Genomic DNA, 7,026 nt, shown 5'->3' with positions numbered 1-7,026 from the left:
CCAGCCTTCTCCCCAAAGCTTTATTTATGCCTTTGAATTTCATTCCCAGCCTCAGCAGATCAATACCAACTCGGCCGCCTGTCCGTCTGTTAGCATTCACTAAGAAAAACTTTAGTTGGCAAAAAAATGATATAAAACTAAATCCTCTGGAGTCTTCTGATGAAACCAGAGACACGCGTCACGTCCGCTGAGGTTTGGCGTCTGAACGCTGAGAAGAGGGGTAACTTCTTTTGCCCCCCCCCCCTCCATAGTGCCCTAATCAGCAGCCAGTTACTGCAGCGTGATGCTAATGAAACGTTCACATTCCCAGCCACAGCAGTCACTCACAGTGATGCAAGCTGAAGGAAATCAAAATTACAGGCAGAAATGGGAGTGAGGGAGGACGAGGGGGGAGGAGGGGGGAGGAAACTTGCATCACGGCGGCCGACAGGCAGCATGTTGCGTCGGTCAAACCAGTGCTCTGCTGGCGTCGTGTTTATATCAGAGCCGGTCGGTGGGAGGCAGGGAGGTGAATCGGAGGTTGACTGGTGCCGTGCTTGGCTGGACTCAGTGAAGTCGTACACGGTCGCTGTCAATAGCTGTCACACGTTACAAGCTGCGTTTTCTGCTGCTGTGACTGCAGAGTGGGGGAGGGAATCAGGGGAGGGTCTGTGGGACTCGGTGGGCAGAGTGGAACGCTAACAAATTCCACTGAGCCTGCAAAAAAGTGTCGACAGTGTGTTTGTGTTTCCCGTGTTGCTAAAAATACAGTAGGGAGGAACGCCACCAGAGTTTGTTACTCGTCAAAACTAGAACTGAGTTAAAGAAAAAAAAAAAAAAAAAAAGCGTAGATACCTGGAACGTGCAGCAGGTGGCATTTGTGCTGACTTCTGCTGAAAAAGCGTAGAGATTTTTATTCTGCCGTGCAAGAGTCGATATTTTATTTGTATTTTTTTATTTTGTTTATTTCCAGAAGAAATAAGCGGTTCGCCACTTTTGCAGTACTAATACTTTTACTTCATTATACACAAAACTTTATAGAGCCAGAAAATAACTTTTTGCGACATTTTCTTTGATTGGGTGCTGCATAATTTTGCAGTCTTACAGAAATGATGTTAAAAAACATAATTCTTACCCTGTGGACATCATTTAATTCACACTGATGGATTTAGCAGCACCTAGTGGTAAATTAAATCTTCTGGTTAATTGTTTTTTTTTCTTTAGAAAATATCATACACAGTGGCTACATTTTTAATAAAGCTCTTAGAACCTCTGATGATTTCATTCGTATCTGCTCTTAGAATCATTTTCTCCACGGATAAAAAAATTCTGCACTAATTACACAGTGTAAAACCTCGTTTTCCCATAAAAAACCCACTCTGGAAACCATCCAACAAAGTCATGCCACATCAGAACAAATCACCAGGACTACATTCACCAAGTTTCACAGTTCTCCAAGAAAAAGAAAAAACCCCAAAATAAAACAACATCATTAAAACTACTCAGAAAAACAACAAAAACCTCTGGCCAGTCATTTCTAAAAGATTTGACCGTTCACTTCTGGGGCCACAGAGCAACGCAGTTATGAATATAATATAATATAATAATATGAAGCAAAAAGACAAGTCTGCAGAATATTTACAGCATGAGGGGCGAGGTCCATTTCAGATCCAGATCAGCAAGAACCACATGATTCTGGTCCACAGCAGGCGTGTTATCCAAGGACTAAAAAAAAAAAAAAAAAGTAATAAGAAATCAACATCAGGTTCAATCTTATCAACCTTAGTATTAGAAAGACACNAAAAAAAAAAAAGAATAAAAAATATCTGGTCAACATCAGTCTGATCAAACCTAGTATTAGAAAGACATCAATGATAAATACTGTAAATTAATTTTAGAAAATGATTTCTTCTGAAGCACAGACATCATATCAGGTGATTCCAGGTCATCTTGTAGATCAGACCACCAGCCCCTGACAACAGGGCTACGATATAAACCTCTTCAACCCTGATTTAATTAATGTAATTCTGGTTTTTCTCTTGACTCAAATTCTGTTGACTTTGGTGTAAGAGTGAGAAGCACGACCTGGCCCGGCAGCAGGTGCTGGGAATGTTCTTCATAGTTTCACATGTTTGTGGGGTTTTATTTTTCCAGGTTACCACAGTTGAAAACATAGAGGATTAGGTTTAAAGTCACCTCTTAATTCAACGTCCAGGTCTGGGTACAGACCCAGTGAAGTGTCCAGGTCTGGGTACAGACCCAGTGAAGTGTCCACTTTCAGGTATATTCTCTGTGAAAATAGTGGATAAAAAGTCAACTTTAGATTTTACTCCTCCCCAGAGTTCTTTTTCTTCCACTGCCTCTCGATCTTTGTCTGAGTTTAAACCACAGAATCCGACTCCTCATCCCTGAGCAAACACACATGATTGGTCGTTACCGTCCAGCTCTACCCAATCAATGTCTCCGTCCTCAGAGACTCTCTTTCTCTAATTAAGACATTTCCCTGAATTCATGCCAGTTTCTTTTTTCTTACACAGGAAGGTCAATCTGACTGTTGTCCCACAACAACCCTGAGACCTGGTTTACAGCCGTGACAGTCAGTGACTGACTGACTGACTGACTGACTGACTGACTGACTGACTGACTGACTGACTGACTGACTGACTGACTGACTGACTGACTGACTGACTGACTGACTGACTGACTGACTGACTGACTGACTGACTGACCGACTGACTTTAACTCACTCACCAGTGTAATCACCCCATGTTTCATCAGCGCCCTCTAATAGGACAAACGATGGCTATAAAATACATGGAAACAAATTAAGCACTGGTGTCAGGACTTTAATGGTTCCAATTAGTCAAAACCTTCAGGAATGGACTTTATAAGGAATGAAATGCGACTGATTCTGTAAAAAAGGAAGAAAACACTGTTCCTACAGACATGATCGTGATTACAATACAACACACTGTTGATAATTGAATACACAGAAAAAAAACTCTGAATATTGATTAAGTAATCAAGATTATAATCAAACATTGTTATTAGCCCGTCGCTGGTTTCATGCTAAATAATACACACAGTGCCGAGGGAGGCAAATGATCTTGACTTTTTCAGGAATAACTGGGGGAATTTACTACATTTGGCTGTGACTTCCATAGAGAAGAAGTTGAACTTTGACCTCATATAAGGTGTTTTTAGCCATGAGCCCCTGCAGAGCTGCAGCCTTCAGGAGGATCATCAAGACGAAGATGATTTTTATTAAGATGTTGGTGACATCACATTCATGTCAGTTGTTTTCTGTAAACAGCGTCAATCCACGGTTTAATATGTGGTCTGTTGCTGTCGTAACCAGCATTTGCAACTGCTGTTGTTAGCAGAGTTAGCTTTCTAGCTGCTAATCTCTTTCTCTTGATTGGTGCAGCTGTTAGCAAAATATCTTTGATTAAAAACACTCAACATTCAAACAATGGCCACAGAAAAACAGAACGTCTCGTTTCTCTTCTTCTACCTCTTTTTGTTTGTACTGCAAAGGATTTTCTGGTCCTGAATTCTGTCTCATTCTTCTTCTTCTTCTTCTTCTTCTTCTTCTTCTTTTTCTTCTTCTTCTCCTCCTCCTCCTCCTCGGGGCAGTTGTGGTGGTTAAGCAGCTGCACTTGACTCTGGAAAGTTTCAGGTTCAGGTCCACCAGGTGCCACGTGATTATGTTCTGAGCAAGGCACCGCCCCCACACTCTCCTCCCCAGGTGCCTGAGCTGCCCCCTGCTGACTACAGTGATAGGTCAGAGGTCACATTTTGTTGTGTGCTGTGTGTCTTCTCCTTCTCCTTCTCCTTTTTCTTCTCCTCTTCTCCAAGACTTACTGCCTCTAAGAGATATCTTAAATCTGGGTCACAGTGAAGGAGTGTAGGCCAGGAAAATAAAAGCAAAACAGTTAAAAACCTAAAGGAAAAAATATATTCAAAACAAATAAAAAATAATTTAAAAGCAGGAAGATTGGACAAAAACATACACGCAAACATTATGTTAAAATAACCTGGAGACAAACAAACTGAACTAAACAGCCAGGATTGTTTTTTTAAATAAAAAAAAGAGGGAAAGAAAACCCCATGAACCCCTATGAATAATAATATGCACATTATTGAAGGAACAGTGTAATGTATTCACTTTTTGGAGCTAAATGTATTAAAATCACATTCCAGGCAGTGTGTGTGTGTGTGCGTGTGATTGCATGTGTTGGCCCATTAGACTGAACTGTCGTCTCTGACATGAATGAACAACCACCTGTGGTTTTCAGCCTGAGGAGGCGTTTAGCTGCAGAAGAGTCTGGAAACACAGTGAACATGACAGATATTTGTAACAACGTTATGTTTTATTGCACGAAGCAAAAGCTGTTCATTAGATCTGGTGAAAACACGGTAGAATAGACCAATGAATCAACTTCACCAGATTAATTATAGTCGTACATTAGGGTACGTGACATAAACAAATACTCTATGTCGTGTACAGTAGAGTTCAGCACCTGGTTGTACAGAATATAGTCAATAGAAAAATCAACCCATATGTTTCCTAATAAAGGAGCACTTGATTTTTTTTAAGGCACATTCCTCAGTTTAAATGGTCGTTAGAATGAGTATTGTAAAAATAAAAATGTATGTCCATTGAACCTAAATAGGGGGCGGGGCCTGTACATAGTACTGTATAAAAAAAACCCACACACATCCCCACACACCTAAGGCCGTTAACAGGAGGAGATCATTTAAAACAACTACACCTCAGTTTGGCGTCACTGGTTTAAAGATCCAGTTCTCACGGCATCACTGGTCAAACAGGAATCACCTGATTGGCTGCCGCACGCCTCCAGAGAGCGCTAATTACAACTTGAACTTTTGAGACTTCTTTCTCGGGTTTGATCGACCCGACGGGCTATAAAAATCCATATTTAAGTTCTGGGCCACATAAAAGCTCTTCAAGTGTCACAGAGGGCCCCTGGGCAGGACGTCGGACACTAATGTTGGAGGAATTTGTCAGAAAAAAAAGACCTATAATCCACAAAGTCTGTGGTGAATTATGGCCGAAGATTGTTCGGGGAGGTTGGTGTCCTTGACATTTAGCCGTCAATTTGGCTACTGTTTGTTTGCACTGAATTTTTTTCCCTCCTTTTTTCCCGGAGCTTTGAATAACGATGAGAAGTATTTTTGCAGAGTATAACGACGTGGGAGTGAAGGTGACCCAGCTGTTTTCACACACCAGCCCTCAACCCAGGCTCATGTCTGTTATCGTTAGCTACTTTGTGGTCTGCAGTCGTTGCTTCCTCGACCTTTGACCCCTCAACATCAACTCAGGCCACCGTTGCATTTGTGCCAAGAGCCATAAAATTCGCCTTGACCAAAGCTTTATCCTTGAGATTAAATCTGTGTTTCCATGTCGAGGTATCAAACGGCCGCGGCCATTTAAGTGGATTTAGGTCGTTAATGGACTTAAAGGGCCGGGCTATCGCTTCGGACTTCAGTGGAAACCCTCGCAAAGATAAGGGGAAATTGATTTGTACGTAAACTTCCAGCAGCTTCTTCTGGAAGTTTCTAAAATGTTGTCAGAAAACAGATGATTTTTCATCGTTACCTTTGTTGTTTGTTTGACTCCTGTTAATCTTTCAGACTATTTTCCTTCTTGTTTTTGAGTCTATTATAAACCGTAAGACAGAGGTTCCAAAAGTAGGGAGCAGGGTTCCTATTAGGGACACAGCAAGAAAAAATATTTCATATACAATAAAATACAATAGGAAAAAATTAATTCCAAAAGTAAAAAGTCGTCAGCGTTGTAGTTTAGTTTGACTTTTGGCACAAAAACTGATTTTGTTCCTTTTATTTTAGTTTCATATTTTGAGGAAATAACACGAAGGAATCTCTGAAAAAGTCGTGAGTTTTCAGTTAAAACAAAAAAACTAAAGTGTACACCTCTGAATACTCATGAATATTTATACATTACCTTGCAGTAGATGGCAGCGCAGCTAACTTCCGACGCCGACTCCTCTTCAAACAGATAAACAGCAGCACTTGAAAAGGAAATTGAATATTTGTTGTTTTTTGCAGTGCTGTACTTTTGTCTATATTCACTTTTCCAGATAAGCTGAGCCATAGCTTTGGCCTCGTTCATATCTAACAGAACTCATATCTGAACGACTCACATCCTGCTCCAGGGGTCCTCTGGTGGCGCTCCTGCCTCCTCACCCTCCCACCTCCGACACCAACTGCACCTCCGCCTTTCACCTGAAGCATTACAAGGAAAACAAGGGGAAAAAAGCAGAGAAGTGTGTGTGTGTGTGTGTGTTTGCAGATGATAAGGTGTGTCTGAGACTGCATCTTCTAAAGCCGAGTTTGAGAACTCCTTGTGTTTGTGTTTCGGAGCGAGCGGTGGCGCCGTACGCTGAGAGCAGGTGAAATATCCGTGAGATTACATAAAAACCTGCGAGTGGGAAGAGGATTAGTTGTAAGTTGAAGTCGTCGCCGAAGATGTGCAGCTGTGTGTGAATGGTTAAAAAAAAGGAGAGGAAAAAGAAAAAAAAGAAGAAGCTGCTGCTCATCGTCTTCCTGCTCACGGCTGTGGTTAATTATTCACTGGGGTTGTGCTGCGGAGATGAACTGAGGGCGCTGGAATAAAGGCACTGGAGGAGGAAGATGAAATTATAAAAGCCTAATGTGGGAGCTCTGGCTGAATGGTAATTTCTTAAATTGATTTTGAAGAGGTGCCCAGGCAGAACCAACGTGGAGAGGTGTCGTACGGCGGCTGAAGGACTCCTCCATTCCTGCCTCTTCACCTGTGGCCCACAGTCTTCCTCTTTATCTCGTCGTGGAGCTTCATCATCAGCTCGCTGCTTCACCTCATCTTCTCCACTCATGTTTCATCTTCATCCTCCTCTGTGGGTCTCTCCTCAGTCCTGTTTGGTTAAATAACAATCAGTCATGATCAGAATTCATTCTGATTAATCACGATTGATCTAAAATAAATCAACATTTATCAGTGACTGTTGTTTTCTTCTGTGTACG

General features: G+C 41.7%; 1 long non-coding RNA gene across 1 annotated transcript; it reads right to left on the bottom strand.

The window, feature by feature from the left end:
- Window positions 1-499: 499 nt before the first annotated feature.
- LOC112487203 (uncharacterized) lies at window positions 500-5,475 on the bottom strand. The gene is made up of 3 exons (XR_003050071.1): window positions 3,494-5,475; window positions 2,176-2,269; window positions 500-1,704 (listed from the first exon to the last, which is right to left on the bottom strand). It is a non-coding gene; the product is annotated as an uncharacterized LOC112487203 (long non-coding RNA).
- Window positions 5,476-7,026: the final 1,551 nt, after the last annotated feature.

The sequence above is a fragment of the Cynoglossus semilaevis genome, chromosome 7, assembly GCF_000523025.1.
Source record: "Cynoglossus semilaevis isolate Cse_v1.0 chromosome 7, Cse_v1.0, whole genome shotgun sequence".
NCBI classification, from domain to species: Eukaryota; Metazoa; Chordata; class Actinopteri; order Pleuronectiformes; family Cynoglossidae; genus Cynoglossus; species Cynoglossus semilaevis.
The sequence above is the reverse complement of the archived record's forward strand: the minus strand, read 5'-3'. Positions and strand labels throughout refer to the sequence as shown.